Genomic DNA, 25,112 nt, shown 5'->3' with positions numbered 1-25,112 from the left:
ATTTTGTTTTGATAAAAAATAAAGCTATTGTACAAGAACAGGTTGAAGAAGCTATCTGGTGATCCTGAGTTGATTTTGTTTAAGAAATATAAACAACAGTAGTCCTGTGACAACAGTTTGCGATTTTAAATGGGCAGACTTCGACAAGGGAAGAGATTTAGATAAGTGTATAAATCATGGATTTGAAGGTGGATGAGATTTGGAATCTATTTTTTTAAGTAAGAGGAGAAAAGTTATTTGAAATTTGTATTCCACGATGAAATAAACAAAAAAGAATAAAATAAAAACCCTTCTAAAACTGTTTCTCAGCAGTTATTGAAAGAACAGTCTTCTTCAAAGGAAAAGATGGACTTCTTAGCAAAGATATTTCCAGTGTTGAAGACACATGGTAATGGATTAAGAATTGATGAAAATAATTCTGAATGAGGTACTGTAAAAGAATTATCAGAAAATCCTCAGACAGACAAATGGTGGCCACGAAGGCCAGCGGCATCCTGGCTTGTGTCAGGAATGGTGCAGCCAGCAGGAGCAGGGAGGTGATCGTCCCCCTGTGCTCTGCTCTGGTGAGGCCGCACCTCGAGCACTGTGTTCAGCTTTGGGCCCCTCACTACCAGAAGGACATCGAGGCCCTGGAGCGTGTCCAGAGCAGGGCTACGAAGCTGGTGAAGGGCCTGGAGCACAAGGCCTGTGAGGAGCGGCTGAGGGAGCTGGGGGTGTTTGGTCTGGAGGAGAGGAGGCTCAGGGGAGACCTCATTGCTCTCTGCAACTGCCTGAAAGGAAGGTGTGGGGAGCTGGGGGTCGGCCTCTTCTCACAGGTAACCAGGGATAGGACTAGAGGGAATGGCCTCACGTTGTGCCAGGGGATGTTCAGGTTAGAAATTAAGAGACGTTTCTTCTCAGAAAGAGCAGTCAGGCACTGGGATGGGTTGCCCAGGGAGGTGGTGGAGTCACCGTCCTGGTGTGCCCAGGGTGCCAGTACTGCTGTTGCTCATGGACTGCCTGGGCATTAGTTGGTTGGTGGCCAGCAATTGCACTGTACATCACTTGATATTTTAATTTTTCAATAAACTGTCTTTTTCACAAACAACGACTTCTCACACTTCCCTCTTTTTAATTGTATCCCACTGTGGCAGAGTAAGTGAATGGCTATGTGGTAGCCAAGCTACCTGCCAAGTTAAACCTCAACACAAGGTTATTAAACATTGAGAGATCTGAAGTGACTTTCTTGTTAAAAGACATCTTGGCACATTTTTTTTTTTAATTTTTTCTCCCCAAAGGGAGAAGGCTGCTGCCATAGAGGCAGTGAATGGAAGCCAAGCAGAGCATCCTCTCAGAGTCAGCAGTACAGGGGACATTTATTTCATTAAAACACAACCTCAGAAATTCCACAGTCCTGACCCTGGAGCTCCAAGGACACCTTAAATGAGTGTCCTTCCACTCCACTGCCCAAAAGCTCCTTTTTGACTCATTCAGGAGCTGATCTGTCACTGCCACCTTCACTCTCTTGCCAAACTATTGCTATTGCAAGGGTAGAGACTGCTCCCACCCAGATGCAGCTCATCAACTAAACACACGTGTTCTAGTAATGCCATTCATCTCCCTCAGGTCAGTGTGGGGCACATGTTGAATCCCTCCTTCCTAACACAACCTTCAGGTTAGCAGTGAATCAAGGCACCATCTCATATACTGCACAAGACTTCAGGGGACATTTTAGGTGTTATGTTAACATACATCTCCAGTCCCTCGCCAAAGGACCAGCTGATGGGGAAGCATTCTTGCTGATGCATGGGAAATCGAAGCTCAGAGGCAAAACTGGCTACACTGGCAACTGAATTTCTAAGACAGAAAAATCAGAAAATAGCTGTGTGCTGATAACAAAAATGCTGGCTAACCTCAAAGAAAATGCATGCATCATTTTAGTCTCTTTCTGTAACTAGGAGGGAAAAAAAATATTTTTGCAGTATGTTTCAGGAAAAAGTGACCTGAAAACAGAGACAAATAAAGCATGTTAACTAACTAAATTAAGATGGGGGGAGGGGAGAAAGAAAAAAAGACACATTTTCAGCTTTAAGGGATGCTAAGAGTAATTAAAACCATATAAAATTCAAATACTTGCAGCTTGTTGGTATTTAAAATTATATTATTCACACATATGTTAGAATACTGCTACAAAAAGTAATACTGCTTTTAACTCTCATTATAGTTAAGTCCTGAAATGCAATTACTAGAGCTCATTTTGGTGCTAAAATTAAAAGATTTCCTTTATTTAATAACAGAAAGATACAGAATCAAAGGAGTGATTGGAAACTCTCTTACTTGGCCTCATACTGGACTTGGGCTCTTCAAACATACCACAGAGTGAGTTTCACTGAGAAGAATTCAAGATAAGAGGGAATTTGGGGGATTGGGAACAGGTGCTGTGATGGCAGCCCAGCAGCTAGGCCAGGGTTAGCCTGTATGGTAACAGCAGGGGAAGCAGGCCATCTTAACATTTTTGTTGATAGTTAAATAAAGCACAAAGCCTCTAGGGTGAAGAGTGTTACGAGTGTCGTGTAAAGAACTATGCACTTTACTTGTAAGAGGGAAGCAGAATATATTTATTGATGAAAATATTGATTTAGCAGGGCTTAATCGTGAATGAGACAGCAATTTAACAAAGTTCTAACAGTAAAGGAGACGTTAACAAGATCTGAGATGGCAAGGTCACTGGATAATTTACTACATAGAGGGCAGGATCAGACTACAAGTGTATAGGAAACACTCACATTAAGTCACAAGAATGGAGTCTCTTTTTTCTGTCCAAACTCTGAGGAGGCTAGATACAACCAGATCCAATCCCAACGCCACACTTTATGTTTTATGTGTGAAGGATTATACTCACAATCTATCCTTTATATCACTTACAGAATCACAGAATGGCCGGGGTTGGAAGTGACCTCTGAAGATCATCTGGTCTAACCCCCCTGCTGAGCAGGATCACCTAGAGCACATTGCACAGGATGGTATGACAACAAATTTTCAGCATGCTTAGAAAATTACTTGCAAAGCTTTAAGAAGCTAGCTTTTAGTCACTTACTGACTATCTGTTGCAGGCAAGGACTCTCTCCACCCAAAGGAGTGACCTTGAGAGGCACCCCTGCTCAAGAGGAAGATCCTGGCATGCAGCCCACTTCAGTACAGGAGAGCTCAACAGGCTGTCCCTTATTTATGGGGTAAAATGATTGACTACTAGTCAATATATAGCATGCATGCTGTGTTAGCCCTTGGAACTGTCTCCCCTGGATCCACCTTGAGCCTGGTTGGGCTGTCATGATTGGGTGCATTCATCACAGCTGCTGAAAGGTCAGGCAACAGGTGGGGGTTCACAGCCACAACAGGATGTTTTCTCCAGCACCATAAACCTGGTAGTCATCAGACTGAATGTGAGGGGATTGTCAAGTGTCAGCTGTGGTGACCAGATGCCTAAAAGCCCAGCAACCACCTTGTCCAGCGCAGCCATTTCACTGCAACCATCTCTGTAAACGGACTACAAGACTGGAAATAAAAGTTGCCAAATTTTGAGCCAGTGTCATCAGATGAAGGTCTGAACTAATCTCCTGGTAATCTACCAGTTTTGTCATGGATATGTGTGTGAGGATAGCCTTGCAAATGTATAGTACTTCAGAGGCCAGAGGACTCTGTGTTACAGTAGCAGATTGTTGAAGCTGAGAAGTGACATGTAACCAGAGGAATTGAGATAACATGGCACAGACCCCCATGGGAGATACTAAGGGAGGTAAAAGGAAGAAGCCAAGCATCTGGAGATGGAAGACAAAGCATGAAGATGAGACCCATTGTCCCATACATGTGACATCAGTCCCCATGTATTGAAAACATTTTTAAAAACATAAGAAACACTTAGGGTGGCTGTGAGATTAAGGGAATGATTGAACCAAGCTATTGTAAGATAAGTCTAGGAGAACCAGACTGTGACTGGGAAAAACGAGGGAAAGTGCAACAGCTTCAGACAGCATAAAAATGCACATTATAAGTCAGTCCTGACAAAGCAGGAGTGAGTGCAAAATTGATTGAAGGGTGAACAGGATCATTTCACTTTGCTTTTTCTTCTGCTCTGAAGGGCCAGCCACATCCACTTCACTAAATCCTTATATTTGCAGTTTAATCACCTCACTGCCCGGTTGTATGAGTGTCATAAATGAAAGGGTATGCAACTAACTCCCAACAGGTGTTACAGGAACCACTAATGTCAAAATGATTTTAAAACAAAGCAAAGCAAAGCAAAACAACCTTAAAAGCAAAGGAAGCATGTATCCAAACTGAAGGCCATGCTTCTTTTTGGACTCCCACCCTAAACATCACTTCTGCTACCATTTTTCCTTGCATGTCCGTGGGGTGCTACGGACCCTGACAGAAGGATTCCAGAGATGCTGACTGACGGTGCTACTCAGAAAATAAAGTAGGCTTTTTGGCAGAGGGCATAAAGAGCAACTTCTCATCTTTCCACTATATTCTGCCGTATTCCTCAATGACAGACCCCACGTAGTGAATATAAGAATGTATCTTCCTTATCAGTTCATGGCCAAGAGCCCTAGCTGACTTGCTGACATTTTTTGGTAGACGGTGGCATATGACACAAAGTCTATGTCTCACTGTTTCCTGCAAGCAAATACGTAGGGAGTGTGCTGTGCACACCAAAAATTTTAAGCTGGTGCCACTAATTGAATGGAATAATTCTCTTTATGACAGGTGCTTATATACATCTTGGGTAAATCTATGCAGTGCACAAAATTAAAATGCATTGCCTTGCTGAAGAATATTTTGCTTTTATTATTATACAGTCTGAAGTATTGTTTTTTTGTTTGTTTCTTTGTTTTTTGTTTCTTTTTTTTTTTTTTTTTTTTTTTGGGTAGTGGTAGTGGAGGGGGGAGTTATGTTCTGCAGTTGAATGATGAAATACTCAGCTGATGCCTGCACTGAGCCCATTCCAGTAAACGTTGGTGAAAGTTAGAAGCTCTACTGAGTTCAGCAGAGAAACCTTAGCATAAAACCAGTATACAATCCCACCTGAACCGCTACGTTTTATAGCTGGTTTTCAGAATTTGTGAGCTACACACCGGCCTAAGGCAACAGGATCTCTAGGCACCCACAACTCTTGAAAGCTATAAACAGAGAGAAAACATGTTTCCACAAAAACATAAAAAGGCTCTACTTCAGAGAAATGTACTTCATAAATGCTCATGCAAGTGCTTGTAGAGTGAATGCAATAAATCAGAACCACAATAAAATATCAAATACCTTATGACCCATCAAATACAAAAATAAAACACGGTGAGGATATAAAATCTATGCAGGTATTTCTCTTTTTCCGTTTGCTTGGATCTCATTTCCAATTAGCACTGATCCTTCTATAGTATTTCTTACCTGATGCTAGCATATATTATAATTATGTTAAACTTGGGTTAAATTAGATTTATTTCTAGCGTGCATTTCTATTTCAGGATTGTCTATTGTTTAGGTTCTAACTGCTATTATAACATGAAAATAACAGGAAATTAAGAGCTGCTTGATTTTCCCCCAAATTGCCTGACAGCTGTCATCATCAATGTCACAGCAACAATAAATTTATAGTCTATGAAAATGACACACAAATATCAGCAGGTGCACATGAATATATACATATTTTAGTGCACCTGTATTCTATGAAAGCAGCAAAAGAGTTAGGTGCCATCAGATATCCTCAGTCACTAGTATTTACCTATGGTTTGTCTCCAGTTATTTATACATAACTAATTTGTCTGAAATAAAAAAATCAACAATTTTGAATCATTCTCCACTTTTCAATAAGCACATATGGTTGCATGGAAATTTGGATTTTCCAGATTTGAGGATACGACTGAGTTGGTCGCTTCATGGATAAAAGCTCTTTCTAGTGCAGTGGTGGGCATCACCTGTCACTTTGTCAGAATTCACATTTTCATCTGGAAAGTCATATCAAGCACACAGGTGTATCTCAAAGTCTTCTTGCCATTTGAGGGTGTCAGAAGGTCAGATTCTCAAAAACAAATTTGATCTAATGCCAATGCAAAGGCAAATGCCAAAACCATCATGGACTTGAGAGATTAGTAGGTATTTACATAGTTCCCTTTCCCCAGCATTATTAATCCCCTCTCACTCTCCTAAAATTTATTGGAGTTCAAGAAATCTTGGTGGGCTGGGGAGGACATGTGGATACTGGATGCATTCTCCTTTACCAGGTTACTTTAAAGAGACAGAAAATAGCTATTCTGTGTTTAGGCACCAAAAACTAGATATTTAAGGCAGCTGGGCACTTAAACATACAGATTGGCTCCTAATGGGGATTTCAGTGAATGCTGAGAGCCAAAAAGTCACAGTTGGAAAAACATTTCCCTGAAAATTTCATTATTATTATTTTTTCTGCATCTTTAGGCACTCAAATATCTCAAAAATTTCAGCCAATATGCTTCTCTACTGTCCCACATGAGGATACAAATCTAGATTAAGAGGTTGTTTTTTTGTTTGTTTGTTTTTACTATGCCAGTGCTTCCCCTGTTCTTCTCCTTTACAAAGTTCCATAGCAGCCCTTGATCAAGTCAGAAAATACTGGGAAAACATTAAAGATCATCAGATTTAAATTGGGTGCTTCAACTCTCTGTCCCTGTTGAGAAACTACAGCAAGCAGAGGCAATATTTAACCATTATTCTGTCTTGGGGATGCACTTAATTTGAATATCTTAGCAAATCTCTGCCAGGAGAAAGAGTGCATCTGAAAGAATCACGTACTTTACAGCTTTCTTTATGAGTAAGAACCAACGTCTGGTACTCCCACCTTGAGAAGTGGAGACAAGGTTTTATGACTCCACAGTTTCCTGAAGAAACATCTCTGCTGAGTTTTAAATCTTCACAGTTTATTGTGGCTGCCAGAGATGCTGCTTTATCAAATGCTGAGATTTCCTGGTCACCCAAAGAAAGGAAAGATAGATTTGCAAAAGTACCAGAAATAAACAGTTCCCACAAGCACTGAAAAACTTTCTCCACACCTTTTTTCTATCTTTCAGCATGCCTCATAGGAACTGCAAAATATTTATTCAGCTTCACTAATTCAGGAGAGTAAAATGTCAGCTGTAGCTGAAGTGGATCTCCAAGTGCTTCTCTGGTTATCAGCAAGAAATGATTTTTGGTGGATCTCCATGATTCCTGATGGCATATCATTGGCTTGATTTTTTTTATAAACAATAAAAACATCTTTTTCTGATTATATACAGGTAATTTTGAAGCAAAACAGAGACCGAACAGTTTTAAATGCCTCTGAAACAATGCGGAATTTAAACTAAACTACAAAAATAGAACAGCGTGCCTGTTGTCAAATCAAGTGATTGCACAAGCAACATACTAAGGAAACCACTCAGAACCTCCCTCTGCATGTCTGAGGCACGTCTGAGAAAAGGACTGACATACTGTTCTCTCTCTCTTTTATTTTTAAATCAAGACCTCTGCTGAAAGAGATGAAACAGACTCTGAAAGTGATCTCCAGGTAACAAGTCCTTTAGAACAAAGCCCCTTCCCATTGCATAGCACATCCTTCAGCCAAGTGTTTTAGTGGCTTCTCCTGATGACTTTCTCACGTGTAAAAAAATGTCACCTTTTTTTCCTCCTAGTTGCAGCCATGATAATACATCATATTTTCTGGGGAGAGCTCAGTTCATGGCTGTGATTAGTAACTGGAGCACTTTCTTTTTGTAATCCAGTGAATTTCCCCCAAGCAGATGTTAACTACAAGGCTGAGCCTCCCTCAGTTTTATACAAAGGGGTATTGAATGCTGTACAATCCTGCATTATAGACAAGAGTTTCCATTAAAGGGATGTTCCATTGAACAGTTCAGCACTTAAAAGTTTGCAAATCCCTGAATTAACAGTTATCTGTAATATCATAATTTGCACAAGTTTTATGATGCTACCTAATAATATGGTGCTATAATATTTGGCTCCCCCTGAATCTGTTTCACTTACTGAATGGAGAGCTCTTCACGATTTCTTCCTTTTCATTCCAGGTGTGGCCTGATTTACTACACACCAGTTCTTATTTACGGCACAGCTTCCAAATCCTCCCCTCAGGACAGAATTTCTAATTTTGCAACATTCAACATCACTGCTGAATTAGATGGGTGAACACAATGAATATTCTGCAATCCACCTTTACAGCACACTAGTGAGGGAACGTGGTTTTACTGTTCACGCTGTCACTCCGACTACATGGCTGGTAACACAGGGGGGTTGTTTTTTAATTGAGGATGCTGCTGCCAAGCACATCAGATTGGAGCTTTGATTCTACGAAGTAAATCTCACAGCATGTTTTTGCTGTTGTTGTTTGTTTGCTTTTGTTTTTCCTCAACCATCCAATAGCTTAGAAGACCAAACTGTAGGCTTTTTATCTTTTTTTCAGAAGCTGCATTTAAGAATAAGTGTGTCACATGAATTGTGATTCTTTCCAGGTCCTCAAGCAAAAACAAAACCAAAGCAACCACAAAAACCTGAGCAACTCAGCAACCTTGTATTTATCACATTTCCACACAGAGCCACATCATAGGAGCTGAAGGGTGGCAAATGCTACAGGGGAAAATACGTAGCTGTTGCAGTAGAGGTGGCAGGGAAAGGGAGGGGAAGAACTTCCTAAAGTGACTTTTTAATAAGGCATCTTTATGATGGAAAAGTGTCAGCATAATCTGACAGCTTTGCTTTTCATGGCCTTTCTTTTACCTTAGTTGCCCATGTCATTCAAGTCTCTTTTTCTTTCTTTTCTTTACAGCTCACACCCTGTCCTTGTTTGGTTCTCCTTTCACACAATTTTGTCATTCAGTTTTGTCATTCATACTTCTCAGGGCAAATTAGTGTCTCCCTTAGTTGAGTTTTAGTTGGTTTACACCCAGCAAATGGAAGCCATTTGCCTCCCTTGTTTTCCTTTTTTTTTTTTTTTTTTTTTTTTGTTTTGTTTTGTTTTGTTTTTTCCTGTGAAAGCTTATAGCTTGTATGCAGCCCCCTTCTGCTATTCAGGAGATTTCTTTAAGTGCATTAAGGGAAAGACTACATGTATCACCAAGTCTGGAGACAACTGCTAGGAAAATAATACAGCAGGTTGCAGAACAGTGGTTTTCAATCTGTGGATTCCTAAAATAGTTTATTTTCTGGGGTGACCTGTGGGATAGGTGAGAACCTAAAAAGAGGCAACAATTTTGAGAAGAGGGACTGCAAAGTGATGAAGGTCAGAAATCTGAGCAGAGGAGGAGGACACCAGACTTGGAAAAAGGCAGATGATTTCCTATAAAAAGAATTGGTAACTATAGTCTTTATTTTATTTTATTTTATTTTATTTTATTTTATTTTATTTTATTTTATTTTATTTTATTTTATTTTAGATCCTTCACATGGACTCCTTGGTCTTTTTCAGAAATCAAAACCCCTTCCTTCTTTTTTCTCATGTCTGAGAACTGGATGAGGCTAACTCAACTACCATAACTTTTATTAATATTCCCTGATTAGAGCCTATAATTGTGCTGTGTTGAGGAACGCATTCTAGCCTTTCATACTTTCTTGAGTGTAGAGGTTTTGATTTGATGTCCTTTTGTCCTTTCATCCTATTAAATGCCCAGCTGTATAGTGGAGGCTAGCTGGCTGGCTGTTGTATGTTTATTAGCTTCTGCTCCAATTTTAGTAATGTTACAACTAGGAATTTTGGGTCTCTTGAATTTATGGATGGTGACTTACATGCCATTGCAGAGCTAGCTTTGGTTTCTGTCATGGAACAGTACAGCACCCTCTTGTCTCTGTAAAAATGGTGTATGTGTGCTGTTGTTTACAACTTTGATCTCTCCAAGGTGACTTCCAAAATGGAGGAGAAGAAGGGAGCAGAATAAGCTTGTGCCTTTCTGCTTTTTGCTTTTGTTTTTGTTTTCTCTTGATAGATAAAGAAACAGTGAAGGATGCTTTCCTTTTCCTTTTTACAGCCTTTTCCAGAAATTTGGGCTACATACACACCATGATGTATGCTGACTGGGATGTGAATGAAATGACAACCTCAGAACAACTGTGTAAGGGAAAGAAGCATCGAGGAGGCTATTTTAATCAAGCTGATTTCAGTTTTGTTTGTCAACATTATTTTACTTCACCACCTAATTAGTGTTTTGGACAAAGGCTCTGTGCATGGAAGGTTAAAGGCACTTAACCTCATCAGACAGTAAGTTCATGCAAATTGGTTTAAGGGCCTTTCTTCTTTCAACTTAACTCAGAAATACTACACAATGCATAAATTTCCTTTAGTGATAAAAGAGCAACCAAATTCAGAGGAGTTACTCATAAAGCGTCATCATTATTCATCATCATCAAAACATGAGTAAAAGGATGAGAACGTTTTCCTTAATTGTATAAAATTGAGGTTAGAAAGCTGCAGTTAGGGTTCTCAGAAACCGATCAGGCAATCATATATATGCCTACGTGATTTTTTGAAAACATTGGTGTTGTCCTCAAATAATTTTACATGATTAAAGTAATAACGCTTTCATACTACTACAACATAAAAAGCAAAATATTAATACAGCACATCTAATTTCTCAGACAACTTTCTTTTCAGTTCTGATCCTGCAAAAGCAATATACCAGATCAACTTTATACACATCAGAAGGTCACAGCCTAGGCTGGCCAGGATCACGGAAGAGGCACAAGATAGTAGTGTCTAAATATCTACAGTAGTATATAAATATATATATCTAAATATCTATAGTAGTTGTGCCTAAATATATACAAGCCTGACTTTCTCAACCATATTGAGATTCATTAGGAACATGTGGTGGAGTTAGATCTTACACAACTCTAATGTAGTAGTAATTAAAGATTTTAATATAACAAGATTAGGTTATGATTTCTAACAGCACTGATTCAGCATTTAAGTACTAGTCAATTTTCAGAATGATCTTAAGAACTTGCTACAATACAAATAGTGGCTTAAAGGTTCGAGAATGTCACTGTTCACCTGAGACTTACTGCAGGGTCCTGTGTGTGTGTGTTCTAAATTCAGCTTCACACTTCCAAAATCCCCCGTTAGAGTGAATTACTTACCCTATTCCCTCGACAGCATTTATCAGTAGATAAGTTTGTTCCTTGAGAAGTCGGCTCTGAGATGTACTTCCACTCAGGAGTACCCTGACAGGAATCCCAGCTTAGCGGGAGATCGGGGATGCAGTTCACTGAAGTCCCTGAAGAGCTCGAAGACTTCTTGCTTGGGATCACTGTTTATAGGAACATGAAATAACTTACTTTTAGTCAGTATTTTTCCAGGATTCAGGATTTTTTTTTTTTTTTCAGGATTCAATCTTCCTAGAAGATTGAAAGGGGATCTTATCAACCTCTACAAATACCTGAGGGGACAAGGTAAAGAGGGTGGGACCAAACTCTCCTCAGTGGTGGCCAGTGATAGGATGAGGGGTGGAAGGTATAAATTGAATTTTCTTCACCACATGAAGAAAACCTTCTTTATGGTTTGGGTGACAGAGCACTGGGACAGGCTGCCCAGGGAAGTTGTGGAGTCTCCTTCTCTGGAGGTATGGCCTGGATGCCATCCTGCGCAATGTGCTCTAGGTGATCCTGCTTGAGCAGATGATCTCTGAAGGTCCCTTCCAACCTCAACCATGATTCTGTGATCTTATCCACAGGGAAAAGTACATTTCAGACAAATTTTGTGTTTGAAATACTGCTGTTGATCATCACTGCTACATGTAATTCTGTTGATATAAACCATAGAACTGCATGATCCTTCAGGCTTAGCCATAGCACAGTCATACTGTATCTCCCAAAACATTGATCAAAAGAAGAAAAAAAAAACAACAAACTAATGCTATAGTTGACACCTTGATTCATGCTATCCAAAGGAACACTTGTATTTGAAGCCAGTATCTTGAACCTGGTGAGCTAGATTGAGTGGTTAAATGCACCAGGAAACAAAGCAAAATAAAACAAAAACCTCAAAAAGTATTATTTTCTGCAAATACTAACTGTAAATAAGCCCAATTAAATTGATTCTCTGCTCCATATGTTTCAGCTTCCCTCTGTCCCCCATACAAATCCACTCTCAGACTACTTTCTTTGCAGACATGAAAAACTTATAGCATGTTATTTATTTGTGGCACCATGAAGCTATTTTTGGGTTAGACCCCATTTTTTAATGGCAATGAGGAGATGTTGTTGACTTTAGGCATTGAACTAAATAATTTAACCATAATAGCACCACTAAACGTAGAATAATTATGTCATGTTTAAAATGCAAGGTAATAGTCTGTTGTCAGCATATCATAATTCAGGCAGTAACGACTCCTCTGCCCTGCATAGGAAAAGCAAAAGAAAAATAAAACAGAAATAATTTACAAACTCTTTATAGGACTGTGGGTGTACCACTAACAGCTCTGACTCTATATCTTCTCAAAATGAGATTTTAAATGAGAATCTGAATCAGGACTAGACACATTGCTAGAGCAGCGAGGCAACACTGGAGAGCACCTGGCTTCAGTGGCACAGATTTCATGTTAACACAGGCAGCCTCAGATGCCCCTTGTCAAAGATCACCATGTTTTGTGTCTTCCTCTGCAGCCCCAAGGATAAATACCCTTTGACTGATTCATAAAAAATGAACTAGACAGATCCAGTCTCACCAGCTGACTTCCCTGCTTGGAGCCCAGTGACATATATGATATGACTCAGGTGAGGGAGTGAAGCTATCCATCTTAAATATCTTCCTCTCCATCCCACCCCTCAATATCTGTGGTCCAAATGTTTGAGAAAAAAGCACTTTCCGGATGCTTGTAGGGTAATGTCAGTGACATTACTCAGTGAAAAGTAGAATAGTTTTCTGCATTTATCTAAAACCTTGTAATTCCCCATTATAGCATGCCAGCATATCTGGAGCATTTTTAAATGTACTCGTTGACTACGATAACAGAAGGAAAGAAACAAGCAAAATACTGGCACATCTCCTGCTTTCTTTTGTTGTTGTTGTTGTTTTAAAGACTGACTTTCCAATGAGCAAATCCAAGAGAGCAACTGGAAAACAAGCTGAACTGATAACATCTGCAAATTTCTGTATCGCTACTGAATAGATATTTTGGTGATGCTGACAGGATTTTCAATGGACAGCGATCATGTTCTGATCTGCTATAAAGAGTGTGTCATTCTTTTGAGTATCTTGGAGACTTTAGAGGTTTGGGAGAAGGCACAAAGATGTGTGTGACTTTCAGCACTTTGCAAGGAAACTCTTGACTACTGGTAGGTTCAGGCTACTAATAAAGGAAATGGTACAGTTAAGAGCCACAGATGGAGGTCATGAATCTACATGAAGTGTTACAGATGACACAGATGAAGTCTTAGGATCATGAAGGAAGTGGGATATATTTTTTATTGCTTCAAGGGAACGTATTCGCTGAAATCCATGGCCTGCAAGAGAATCAATGATTTTATGCATATATGGGATTTGAGGGGAAAAAACGGAGAAAAGAAGAAAAACAAAACATTTGCTGCTCAGTGGAGCTGCTTGGAAGTTTTCCCTGTGCTTTAGATGAGCACCTCTTTTTCAGACACAGCCCAGCGAGCAGGATGCTTGCCACATACTCGTCTGGTGTTCATCGGAATTGAAGCCCTGACTTTTGTATTGCTCACACATTGAACAGGCTACTAACTCTCACAGGTTACACGGTTGCTGTTGATATAATATCGTTCCATGATGTTTTATATCATTGCAAGCCAACCTCGGTAAAAGGATTTGATGGATTCTGATAAGTTCAGTAAGTAATTCTTTTGTGGTGTGACTTGTTAGGGTTTTTTATGCAGAAGTCAAGCAGACAGCACATTAGATTCTGAATGTCACTTACTACCAGAATGTGTCTGGCAACACAGCAGTATTTAACACTGAAATGTATTATTAATGCAGACAGAATGATTCCTCAGCTGAAACGATACACTTTCCCTCCCCCTTAAATGAAGTACAATCCAGAAGGCATAATTGCATTGGATGTATAGTAAACTTGAAGCTAAATGGGTCATAAATCAATAAATAACTCAGCCCGCAGCTTCACAGTTTATTGATTCGCAAGCTGTTTATCCCCCACCTCTCACCATACACTCTGTATCAACTGCAATTATGCTTAATTACCCTTTTTTTGTGTATGTATGGAGACTTACATGCTTCATCAGACCAAACAGACACCAGTTTTGAAGCTACAATAATAAGAAGAGGACTTTGCTGCCTTTTGTTTACTTTAGAAGTGTATTAAATTCATTTGAGCCTTATTCAATGCTCACCCAACACACATGCTTGTTGCTTACACACACACAATTATTGTTATTTAGGATGTGATAACTGACCCGGTGCAGTGGTTTTACCCAGCTGGCAGCTGAGCTCCACCACCACAACTCTCTCACTCCCTCTCCTCAAAGGAAAAAGGGGAATTCACATGCTTCTGTTATGCCCAGACAGCAGGTGTAAAAGTTGTTTTACGGGAAGGGAAATTAAAAAGGGGAAAATACAAGCTCAAGGACACAGCTACAAAAGAAATCAGATCAAGCATCGCATTGTGAAGTAAAGCTGTTAGTCACACAGCTTGAATTCAAGATTGCTGCCAGTCACCCTGCTAAATCGCAGGTATAGAAGACAGCATGCTATAGATGTTGTACATGTAAACGCTGCCCAAGTGACAAGCCTCCTGGATGAAGTGAATGGAAGAAAGGAACGAGAGGTGTAGTACTGCACCACTGTGTGACCCAGCAGAGCAGTTGTTTCACATTTTGAACTGCTGTGAAAGCATGAAATCAATAACTTGAATACATCATACTAACTCCATACTCAGGTCAATGAACTTTATTAAAAAGTTGGTTAGGCTTGCTAAATTCTCAATTAATTTCTATACACTTCACACCTTGTTTTTATCTATTTATTATTTTTTTAAGGGGTGGCATTGCATGCAGTCACAACCCTTCAGGCACATCTGTGATATCAACTTACTTCATAACCCTTTGGACCTCAGGTATTTATTGTTACGCTTCATGCAAGGTATCTACTTTGGCACCTGTCCTTGTCAGCTGTACTATGAAAGAAACATTTAAATAAAGGGTCATGTTATTACTAGAACGATGGAAAGTCCCTCCAAGCTCAAACATGAACATTTGTCAGTAGTCAGAGCTTGTTTCTACGTAAAAGCAGTCACAGCACTGAAGAAATGTCTAGTGGGATTGTACCATAGCTAGCCAAACTTCTGAATCTCTCCAGAGTGAGGGATGGAAGCACAGGGCAAGTAAGGAAAGAAATAAGAACTGGTTTGTAAATGAACATGAAATAATAATTCCACCATATTCAATGATGTTCTTTTGAAATGTCCATATATTCAACAATGTCCGCACATTCAACACTGTTCTTTTGAAACAGAGAGAGGTCTACACCTAAGTCATTGGGTCAAAAACTTTGTATCAAGTTTAATTTTATTCACAGAATCGCAGCACATGGGTGCCACAGCGAAGGTGGGTGGTGGATCTCTGACCCGTGGAGTTTTCTAGTACTAGAGTGAGATCTGTGCACAGATCACTGACAGCAGACTCAAGCTTTTATTTGGGTTGTTAGGAACCTGTGAAAGTGTCCTTCAAAATCACTAGTGCCATACAGCAACGCTTTATTTAAATTCCCTCAAGGCAGATGCACTCCCAGTCAACTGGAGGGCTGTACAGTAATGCAGTCAAAGCAGATTTATTAAGCTCAAAAACACATGACCAGGGCAACAGGGATAAGAGTGTGAGTGAGAGGCCTTATAGTTGTCCAGCAAATTTATTTCTTTCTCTGCAGCACAGTACATTGGACTTACTAATAAAATAATGGAACTGTCACTGTCAGCTGCTACCACAGGCCTTTCAACAACAAATAAAGTTGGGTACTCTCCACTTCCATGCACAATCAGCACAATCACCACAATCAGCATTTTCACAAGTCCTACAAATTGTAATAAGGTTCTAGAGACAAGTTGCCTTCACATCTTAATCAAGAATGGATGTGTTTAACTTAGGCATCCAAAAGCCAGAATACTCCATCAGTGAATCTTTAACAAGGAATTTTGACTACAGATAACCAGGCCTTTCAAAACAGGAATTAATTCAGAGATAAATTACCCTTACGTTTCTTCCTTACATCCCTGAGGTTAAGTATTGCCTGCTGAAGAATTTCATTTAGTTCTGTCCCAGGAAAAAGATGTGTCTTTTTCTTTCTTTTTTTTTTTTTTTTTTTTTTTTTCATTTTACTACCACTTCATGGCTGGAAAGCCTGTTATCTCACCTCAATTAACAGCATTCTTGTATGTCCACAGTTTATTTAAATTTAATCCTGGATCTATAAAACACCACTTGCTTATTCAAAATACTTCATTCTTTCTGTTACAATACAATTTTCTTCCACAATCCATAACTGGCAGGACATCAATCATTTTCTCTTAGTTAACTGTTCATGATTTAGTTTCAAGGAAGACCTGAGTGGATTTTTTTTCTGTTTAGCGTGGTTGTTTCTTTCTTTCTTGTTTGCTTGCTTGCTGTTTGTTATTGTTGTTGCTGTTCAGTTATTTCAGGTTTTGTTTGCAAAACAATTGCATGTTTCAGACTTTTGCCCAGAAAAATGAGCGATGTCATTCCCGGCCTGACACCAGCAGGTGGAGCCATGTCAGCTTTCTATGCAGCAGAATTACTCCTCCTGAGAGCCTTTTGAAGTAGATCAGGCATTTGTGTCATGCACATATTTTTCATCTAGACAAAAAACAATCTGCCTTTTCCTGCAGAACCTTCAACCATATCTCACCATTATCACTGTGACTGTATTTAGCTGTGGCAGAAAGATATTTCTGCAGGAAACAGGCTACATATTTCATAACAACAAATCTGTCAAAAGCCTCTGCAAGAGCTCAGCTAAGGACTTGGTGTTGGGATTGAATACCTGGCCTTCTGGTGTGCATACTGGCACCAAACCATGCAGCTGGGCTAGGAATCATAGAATCATTAAGGTTGAAAAAGACCTACAAGATCATCTGGTACAACCATCCCCCTAACAGCCCTATCACCCACTAAACCATGTCCTAAGCACCACGTCCAACCTTTCCTTAAACACCCCCAGGGATGGTGACTCCAACAACTCCCTGGGCAACCCGTCCCAATGCCTGACTGCTCCTTCTGAGGAGAAATGTCTCTTTATTTCCAACCTGAACCTCCCCTGGTGCAACTCAAGGCCATTCCCTCTGGTCCTATCACTAGTTATCTGTGAGAAGAGGCACACCCCCAGCTCCCCACACCTTCCTTTTGTGAAATGTGTTCATCTGATTCAGGCAGTTGCAGAGAGCGATAAGGTCTCCCCTGAGCCTCCTCTGAGCCTCCTCTTCTCCAGACCAAACACCCCCAGCTCCCTCAGCCGCTCCTCACACAATTTGTGCTCCAGGCCCTTCACCAGCTTCGCAGCCCTGCTCTGGACACGCTCCAGGGCCTCGATGGCCTTCTGGTAGTGAGGGGCCCAAAGCTGAACACAGTGCTCGAGGTGCGGCCTCACCAGAGCAGAGCACAGGGGGACGATCACCTCCCTGCTCCTGCTGGCTGCACCATTCCTGACACAAGCCAGGATGCCGCTGGCCTTCTTGGCCACCTGCGCACACTGCTGGCTCGTGTTCAGGCAAGCATCGATCAGCACCCCCACGTCCTTTTCCTCTGCAGAAAGATTTAAAAGCTACAGAGATATGAGTTCTTCTGCACACCACTGCTCCACACCACTGCATACCAGCACCCTGCTGTCTACCAACACAAACACACACACAAGATCCCCATGAAACAATTTATTATGGTCTTTCTGTGTTCTTTCTTTGCATTTTGCCTGCTCACATCTCACCTCCTCCCAGGCCTTGCTAATGCTGGTCACTTCTGAGCAGACTGAAGCAGCTGCCCAGCTTTGACAAGTTGCCTGAAAGAGCAGGTGCTTCCTCTGTGCCTTAAACAGGATGAATTCATGTACAAACACCTGATGGTCTGAAGGGCAGCATGGGTGATATTCAGATAATCTGGATCAAAATCAAGGCCCACAAAACACACTATTGTAGTTGCCAGTTCCTGTGATCTCCTGCATGATCATAGATGTCTTCTCATGTGGATCTATCAGTAAAACGAAGACCTTTTTCCTGAAGTCCATCACAAAACTGTTTATTTCAGTGAAATCTATCAAGCCTTACAAGCATTTGCATGTAAGCAGTGCATACATTTTGCAGCACTGGATAAAAATCCCAGAGATCAGGCACCAAAGCTGTAAGCCATGCAGCCCCTGTAACAACAGGGTTATAAAAACAGTGGTGTGCTGCATCCCTGTACCTAGAAAATGTGCTTACTTTTCTATTCCTCAGACAGATGGTAATTTAATACTGTGGACAATACGTCAGGACTAAATCAAATACTTTCTCTTGACTGTGCCACAGGGCATGTTGCTGATTGACAAGTAGCAAGACAAATACACCTTCCCTTTCCTACCAGCTACCTGTTACTTTTTATTTGTGCATGATTAGGCAATAAAAAGCATCTTTCCACTTAATATCAAAATGCAGCAGGCCAAACCTTGCTGTGATTTCAAACTCCAATCTTATATTTTATTATCCACATCTTACATATAAATAAGATTTAGATAAGAAAAAATGGTAGAGTGAAAATAGCAACCCAAATCTCTGGCTCTAGATAATTTTTGTAATCAAGAAGGATAAAGAGAATTAATCAGAACTGCTGCATTCATTGTAACAAATTACTCCTTGGACAAACAAGGTAAAATACCAGGCCTACAGAAATAGTTGCATTTTCAGAAGTGCTTGGAGTGATCATCTGTGCTGCATGTACTTACCGATAAGTTTATTCTTTGGTTAAAGCATATGGGGAGACTTTGAGATGGGATGCCACATAAGTCTTAATTACTACTATTTTCATAGCTTGGACAAACCAGCACTGCCCCATTAATTTAACTCCAATCATTCAAACCAATTTCGGTAATGATCCCAACTGCAAAAAAATCTGACTTCCTTTCCCCAAATCACCTACTACACTATCTGACTGTATTTGAATGCGCCTAAGTCAGGATAGCACTGAGAAGATGGAAGTCATACAGCTGCCAAGTTTCCACCTGAATGCCAAATACATGTGCTCAGACTGCTCATAGCCTAACAGGCACTCTGAATTTCTGGTGACATCTCTCCTGCTTTATTAGCAGGGTTGTTTGTTTGTTGATGGTCATTTCTGTGCTGAAGATTTACACTACACTTCTCCAAATTCTAGCTTCCCTGGGAGACCTGGGCTGATCAGTTCAGATGCTTTCACTTGGTTAAATGAACTGGAAAGGAAGCTGGAATGATCAAGAGGGATGTGTGGCACTGCTTAGCCCTGTCCACGATGTCTGAGAGTTATCTATACCAGCATTCCAGCAGTTGCAGTATTAGCTGAATCATGAGGGACAGTAATTTTCTTGGGCTCTGTGTAAACTGTAAAACCAAAAATAAGGACTAAAGCAACAAGGGGATTGTAGATTATCTGCATCTATCATGCACAAGACTGAAAAATATCTTCAACTAAACAGTTCAGTAAAGAACAGTATTATCTACTACCATTTATTATTATTGTTATTATTGTTATTATTGTTATTATTATTATTATTATTGTTATTTTACACAGGAGTAAATAAGGGACCAGTTACAGTTCTCTTTTAAGAGCTAGGATTAAGACAAGCTAGTAGCTCTGTTGGCTATGTTCTGAGTAGACTTAAGAAGCCTCTGTACCTCACCTGAGCTGATACCATCCCATTTAATTCCTAAGAAGCTCCTCCAGCATGTAAACAACCGAGAAATGCTGGTGCTCTGCTGTCTGGGGTTGCCTGGTTGGATATGCTAATTCATTATCCTACATGGATGATGCCATACTTAGAAGCAAGCCAGAAGAATGAATGAAGAAGACCAGAAAGATGGAGTGTTTAGTCATAAACTAATAATTTGACTATTCTGCCATTTTCATATATGTTTCGCTTCCCAATCTTATCATATTTGTGAATAAGGTTGGACTTGATGATCTAAGAGGTCTTTTCCAACCTGAATGGTTCTATGATTCTATGATTCTAAATGGTTGTGTATCTTTAGACATGCAAAATTCACAGGCTCACTGTTATCTGACCTCATATAAGACAAAGACATGTTAAACTCAATTTGATATCATGGCTGATATCATTTCATAACATTCTGATTTATTACAAAGGTCAACTTTTCAAACCCACTGCTTCTCCAGATCTGTTAGATTGTATCCTTAGTAAAAAAAATACTGTTCCAGATAGCTAAAAGAAAATGCTTTAGCTATAAATTTAATTACAAAATCTAATATTGACATCTAATGGATAGATGAGAGATACACATATATTTATAGTCCTTTAGTCTAAGTTACATACATACATACACACAAAAAGCAAAAAAAGAAATGCAAATTTATTACAGGCTGGGAGGAATAGTGTTAATGTAATTCACTCTTGAAAGCATATATGAAAAACAATAATAAACAACAGCTTTTCTAAATATCTGCATTTTAGACATATCTAAAAAAAGTATGGATGCGCATTTTTGCATGCATAAAATATTTCTATGTAAAGGAGGATGTTGAAAAAAATATTATTTTCACTTTGATTCCTTTTAGTATTAGGTGCTTTGATTTTTGGAGGGTTTCCTCAGAACAATTTCAATTGTTCTTCACTGTGCAGACTGAGGAGAGCTAGAATTTTAAAACAAAAGTTAAGTTATTAATGCTTTTGTGCCTCTTCACCTCTGTGGAATCTTGTAACAGCCAGCAAGTGTAATGACACTCAGCTCTTTATGCATCTCAAAGACTATCAGGGACACTGGTATTATTCTCCCTATTTTCAATGGGGAAACTGAGGCATGGGAATAGGAAAATATTTCTCTAAGGTTTCCTGTCTGCTTGTACAGAGGTAGTCACAGAAGCCTGGCAGGTCTCCTGACTCTCCAATTATACAAAGCCCTGGTTGCCTCCCAAATCCCAAGAGGGATCTATTTGTGGAGCTGCAACTCTGCAGCAGAAACAAAAGAAGTTAGTAGCAGAGGCTGGCCTTGATGAGAGTCAGAGAAAATTGTCATGCCTTGCACACACACAGAGCCTATTTGAAGTGGATGGCTTTTGTGCTGACAGGAGCAGCTGTGCTCACTCCCCTGATTCGATAATGAGATCTGTGAGTTTGTAGTATGACTTTTCAAAAACAAGGAGGTCTAGCCTGATTTTGATGTTCTGCCTGGGATAGACTTACCCCTTTATTTTCCACACCCACTTTCTGCACCCTTGTTTTCTTCCTCCCTGAAGACCTGCAGGACCTGCAGATCTAATCATTGCTAATAAAAATGCTCCTCTCCAAGTATCAAAACAGCAAAGGTAATAATAAGGAATAGTTCAACCTGATACACCCATGGGAAGGACAGAAGAAAATAGAAGAACCGCACATACAAGTCTGTTATATAAACAAACGGCCCCTCCTTCACTCCATTCCCATTTTCCTCCCTGACCCAATTTGTGTCTGTGTAGGGCAGAAGGTGGAAAAAAAGGATAATTGCTCTGCTTGGAGGTTACTGGCTACTAGATGCAGCTACTCTCTGAAATAATTAGCACATCCCTTTCATCTGGCTTTAAAATGTACTTTTTCTTCAGATGCTGGAAGTTTACTGCACAGTAAAAAGAAAAGTCCGTATATTCTTGATTTATGGTTTTAAGATGGCAAAATATTTAATTCCCACCAGCCTCTACTTTCATCCTTGTGTTCAGACATAGCCATTTCGATAGGTTTGCCTTTGTTTGAACATGCTGAACTGACACTTTTCCCAGCTGTGAAGAGCTGTGCAGGGTGAGATGCCTTCCCTCTAGCCAATGCAAAAGGAAACAAAGCTCTGATCAGCAGAGGGACAAGAGGTGGGCATACAATCCAGCACAAGGATTAACTGTGTTTCATTAAAAAGCCACAGAGTACTACAACCTGTAGGCCCACATCAGCAAAGGATTTTTTGGCCTCCCTGCATAGCAGGCCTGACAAATATTTTTGGACCTGCCTAGTGTACCCGCATGCTATTAGTTTAAAAAGCCACTGGACTTTTTCCTCAACTTCAGGAAACCATAAGTGGGAAATGTTAAAATTGCTGTAGTGTGGGGCAGTGAGTAGGTTGGAACAAAGATGCAAAACAGAGCTCTCAGCATTTCAGTCTTAGAACTGAGATATAACACTGTTCTCAGCTACCTCTCATCTTTCCTTGTGTGAATTTCTCACCTGCTGCTCTTCTAACGAGAGGAACAGATTAGGCTGAGAGAGCCCTACTAGGCAAAATGAGATCTAATATTCTGGGGAGGGTGAAAACATCTAGCCAGAAATTAACGTGGGCTGTTTGGGAATCAAACGCTAAGAGCCATACTACAAACTTAAGGCAAAAGCCAATTATCTCCTTCAGTTTCACCTCTATGAAAACCTGAAACTATGAAATTCCCTTTCAGTTTCTGTCAATACCTGTCATAGGAACACCTGTTACACAGCCCTTAAAGAGGGCTTTCACAACTTGAGCTGGAAGCACAAAGCTCAGCATAGCAGGAGGCAACTACAATGCTCTGCTGCTACTCTGAGAGAAGAGGTAAATGTAAGGCTTGGTCATTTCCAACAAAGAGAGGTCTACTGAGGATCCCACTCACAGTGGGATATCAGTGGGTTTCAGATGCATGTTCTGGCCTCCCTCTGCCATGAAACAGGTATGGGACTTTGTCCTAGCCTCCACACCTCTCTGGACTTGTATTTATTTCTGTTGTTACAAGCAGGTCCTACCAGGAGCGACATCAGAGTAGCAGACAACCTTTGAACCTTTGAAGTAGCTTCCAGTCCTACTATTGTCACCAAGAATAAAATTTAGCACTGCTGTGGATTTGGCCATTTTGTTAGGAACTGTAGTGAAGATAGCAGTAGCTGTTTTCACCCCAAAGAACATTCAGCTTTAGGGAAAATACAAATAAGAAAAGATGGGCACCGTAGATAATAAATGAGAGCATAAATATGGAAGAAGAGGGGGAAAATGAGGTTAAAATAAGTCTAGAGAGTGTCATTGTGTAAATTGGTTGGAAAAGAATGTTACTACTTAGAATAATCTTGCATAGCACTGAGCACAAGAGGTACTGGGGTCATCCCAGCTGAAATGTCCCAGAACTGTTAATAAAGTGGTTATAAACAGACACTCCTAAAATAGAGGACTTCATTGTAGCCCCATTTGGATTGCATGCTAATTTTCACATTTTGGCTGCAGTACAGCCCAAAGATTCATCTAGCACCACAGGCCACTGACTTCTTCCTGTATCCTGAAGACGGGATACCATGTGGGGATGGCACCACCAATGTAGTCAGTCACATTTTCTCATATATAAGTACTGCCTGAGATAACCTAGCAAAGGCAGGCAAGTGGCAGGTCAGAGGCAAGGAAGGCTATGAAAGGAATGGAGCAAATGCAGAGGGAAATTAGAGTTGGGGAAAGTAAATGGCAAGAGAAGATTCAGGAGTCAACTTCTCTCTATGTTGCCTTCACCCATCTGCAACCTGCGCAGTTACTGAACCAAATGTCACTTTTGTTTCTTCTGTGTCTTCGTAAGATACTACTGCCACTGAATTTCAGCATGGCTTGTTCTTGCTATTCTGTTATGATGGCTTAAGAATATGTGTGTTGTCACTCCCCAGTATGGTTTGTGTAGACTGCATCCATGCAGTTTTTAATTAAATTGATTTTAGCTGTGGGCAGTCATTGACTTACATATCCATAGATAGATGAAAATTCCTTTGTAAAGTTGACAGTCACTCTGCAAGCTTTTAATATGAGCCTTACCCTGAAGCCAATTTAGATTGATCTGATTCTGCCAACAGTCTGTGGCATGAACAACATGACCTTCCAGCTCAGAGGGTTGAAATCTCAGCTCTGCTGAAATTGGTGTCAAATGAAATCATGAGCTCATCCCTCGAGCTCAGCTCCTTCCCTCCCTCTCTTTACAGTCAGACTTTCATATTGACTCTTCTTCCATTATTTCTCAGTAAATACTAACCTTTATACTTCCAGAAAGAATAGTGAAGCTTTCAAGGTGTGGGAAAACTGGATCCTTCCCTGTACTAGACCAGAACATTGACCTTGAATGACTTAATATCACCAGTCGAGCTCTGTGGCCGCGCATAAAACCCTGAAGTGTTGTATTTTCTGTTGTCATGGTTTCAGCTGGGATAGAGTTAATTTTCTTTGTAGAGGCTCACATAATGCTGTGTTTGGGATTTTTGATTAAAATAGTGGTGATAACACACTGATGTTTTCAGTTACCACAGAGCAGTGCTTACACAAGAGCCAAGGACTTTTCTGCTTCTTTTGCTGCCCTGCCAACAAGGAGGCTGTGGGTGCACAAGAAGCTATGAGGAGATGCAGCCAAGACAGGTGACCCAGCCTGACCAAAGAAATATTCCATGCCTTATGATTACATGCTCAGCAATAAAAGCTGGGTAAAGAAGTAGGAAGTGTGGAGGGGGAAGCAGAAGGGCGTTTGGAGTGATGGTGTTTGTCTTCCCAAGAAACCATTAAGTGTGATAAGCCCTGCTTTCCTTGAAGTGGCTGAACACACCATTTTCCACTTGGGCTATTTGGCTAAGTTCTAAGAAAATGAAATACAGGAGACTAAGAAAATGAAATACAGGAGACTTTCCCTTTAGTGAATAAAAAGACCTCTTGGTGGGGAAGGGGAAAGGGATATAAACCAATATGAGAGAGTATCTAAATAAATGAAAAACACACTAACTAAATGAAAAACATATACTGCAATAGACTGCAGCTTGCTCAGTTTCAGGGATGGTACATGATACACTAACTTGACGTGACTTACTGCTCGTCTCATTCAGCACAACATGGGAGAAGAAAGGCTGATTAAATTGCTGAGAAGCTGGAGTGAAAAATCTCTTGCTTTCTTCCTGTGCTGGGATC

This window comes from Anas acuta, chromosome 4 (assembly GCF_963932015.1).
Source record: "Anas acuta chromosome 4, bAnaAcu1.1, whole genome shotgun sequence".
In the NCBI taxonomy this organism is placed as follows: domain Eukaryota; kingdom Metazoa; phylum Chordata; class Aves; order Anseriformes; family Anatidae; genus Anas; species Anas acuta.
This window is presented reverse-complemented; position numbering follows the sequence as displayed.